The sequence below is a fragment of the Vombatus ursinus genome, unplaced genomic scaffold (genome assembly GCF_900497805.2).
Source record: "Vombatus ursinus unplaced genomic scaffold, bare-nosed wombat genome assembly UNPS02014812.1, whole genome shotgun sequence".
NCBI classification, from domain to species: domain Eukaryota; kingdom Metazoa; phylum Chordata; class Mammalia; order Diprotodontia; family Vombatidae; genus Vombatus; species Vombatus ursinus.
Window position 1 is genome coordinate 70,591,322 of NW_020954590.1, and position 2,865 is coordinate 70,594,186.

General features: G+C 40.1%; 1 pseudogene; it reads left to right on the forward strand.

The window, feature by feature from the left end:
• Positions 1–946: 946 nt before the first annotated feature.
• On the forward strand, positions 947–1,850 carry LOC114054261 (annotated as a pseudogene).
• Positions 1,851–2,865: the final 1,015 nt, after the last annotated feature.

Here is a 2,865-nt window from a genome sequence, read left to right on the forward strand (position 1 = left end):
GAAAGACTTCATCCAAAATGCCAAATGTTGCAAAGAGTAGTAGAATGGGAGGTGGGAGGGGGCATTATTTAATAGTATTAAACCCATTAGTGACCTTGAATTGAACAATTTAAGCTGAGATGTGGAGAAAGAAGTTAAGATTTATGAGAATGAATTGTTGAGAGGGTAACAGATGAGACAGGAAGAAATCACAATAGTTTTAGTAACTGGTAGGATTAAGGAGTAATTATATTGTTTTATGATAGGAGAGATGTATATATCTATAGGCTGAGGAACAATGAATAGAGAAGGAGATACTAAAGGCATGAGAAACATTTCTTATGTTAGTTTAGGGAAGTGATTTCTCATTATTTCTTATTCTTTGATCTAAGGGTTGGTTGGATGTGGGAGGTGTAAAGGATATATCTGGAAAGGAAAATAATACAAAAACAAAAGATTTTTTTAAAAGGAAAGAAGAAATACATGAGAGATAGAATGATTGATGGAGAAAGGTTATAAAAGACATCAAGGAATAGTGTCAAAATTTGAGGGAAAGGGGTTAGCTTTATTCAAAATAAGGCCCCATTTTCCTTTTGGCTGAATTGAAGAAGATTGGTAAGGATATTGAGAGGCTTGGCAGAGTTTAGGCAGGGATTTGGGGGAGTTTGCATCAGGGTAGCATCAGTTATTATAACATCAGAGTCAATGCTGTGAATTCTTCTAGTAGTCTTGTGGGTAGCACTAGAGGGAATCAGAGTAGGAAAATGGTACGGGTTTTACTTTAAGTAAAAATTATGAGGTTAAAGAACTGAGATGTGAGAATGGCACAGAAGGCATCATTGAAGTGGATGGCCATAGGTTCCTGAACAGGTAGAGTGGAAAAGAAGATCAGAGCTCTCCCCAGGTGTCCTCATGCGAGTGACATCATCTTTAAACCCCACATGGCAATCCCTGAAGCACCTTCGAGATGTCCAGGGAAGACAGGGCTACCTGGAAGTCCAACTACTTCCTCAAGATCATCCAACTTTTGGATGATTATCCAAAATGCTTCATTGTGGGAGCAGACAATGTGGGCTCCAAGCAGATGCAGCAGATCTGGATGTCCCTCAGTGGGAAGGTCATAGTATTGATGGGAAAAATCACCATGATGCGCAAAGCCATTTGTGGATATCTGGAGAACAACCCTGCACTGGAGAAACTGCTGCCTCACATGGGGCTTTGTGTCCACCAAGGAAGATCTCATGGAGATTAGGGATATGCTTCTGTCCAATAAAGTGCCAGCTGCTGCCTATGCCAGTGCCATTGCCCCATGCCCCGTGCCAGCCCAGAACACTGGTCGGGGTCCTGAGAAGACTTCCTTCTTCCAGGCTCTGCGTGTTGCCACCAAGATTTCCAGGGGCACCATTGAAATCTTGAGTGATGTGCAGCTGATTAAGACTGGAGAAAAAGTGGGCACCAGCAAGGCCACCTTGTTGAACATGCTGAACATCTCCCCCTTCTCCCTTGGGCTGATCATTCAGCAAGTGTTTGACAATGGCAGCATCTACAACCCTGAAATGCTGGACATCACAGAGGAGACTTTGCACCTTCGGTTCTTAGAGGGTGTCCGAAACATTGCCAGCATCTGTCTGCATATTGGCTATTCGACTATTGCATCAGTACCCCACTCGATCATCAATGAGTACAAGTGGGTCTTGGCACCGTACCTGTGGAGACTGAATATACCTTCCCACCTGCTGAAAAGGAGAAGGCCTTCCTGTCCAACCCTTCAGCATTTACAATGACCACTGCTGCCACCACTCCTGCTAAGGTGGAAGCCAAGGAAAAATTGGAAGACTCTGATGAAGATGGGGTTTGGTCTATTTGATTAGACTACAGGAAACAACTATTTCAGCTAGTTCATTTGTGAAACAATGAAATAAAAGTACTCATTTATCTCTGGAAAAAAAAAAGATCAGAAAAAGCTAGGTAAAGTTGGATAATTGGAAGGAGTTGAAGGAGGGAAGACCAGAATGAAACAACATCCTTTTATTCTACACATCATTCAGATTAAGTCCTGGATTTTTTCTTTCCTCTTCTAATTTTATTTATACTCACAAAAATAAAAATAAAACTTCAAAGTAGAAAGGGACCTCAGAGGTCAGTTTTTTGGTGCAATCTGATATAGGTCATTTCAAAATAAGATTCTATTCATTTCTCATATGGTAATGAGTCCCTCCTTATTGGTCAGAATCAAAGCCAGAATACCATTTATCACTCTCATTTCCTCTATCTTCTTGAGTGTTCACTTTAATATTTTATGAATATATGAGTATTATCGATTTCAGTCACATTATCTTAGCTTTATAAGGGCATTCTTGAAAACCTCATTCAATCCTGTCATTTTATAAGTGTGAAAATTGTGTTCAAATAAGTTAGGTAAATTGTTCTAAGTCATACAGTTAGTGGATGTTCCAGTTCTCACTTCTGTGATCTGCCACATCAGCTATTAAAAACTAGTTGGTTGAAAGAAGGGTATCCTCTTTTTCAGAAGACAAGTTGCTTCTAGGACTTTTTGTGCAATAAAAAGAATAGATTACTAGCATTTGTACATTTAACCTTCAAGTCTATCTCTAGAAGTAAAGACTGCCATGAGAAGACAGCAATGAGCTACTTTGTCTTCTATAGGTCAATTAATCAATAAATATTTATCAACCACCTGTTATGTGTCAGGTACTGTGCTGAGGGCTGGGGATATAAAAAGGGGCAAAATACAGTTCCTTCCCTAAAGGAGCTAACAGTCTAATGAGTAAGATGGGTTGGAAAAGGTTTCCTGTAGAAGATGAGATTTTAATTGGGACTTAAAGGAAGTCAGGGAGGTCAGTAGTCAGAGTGGAGGAGAGAGAA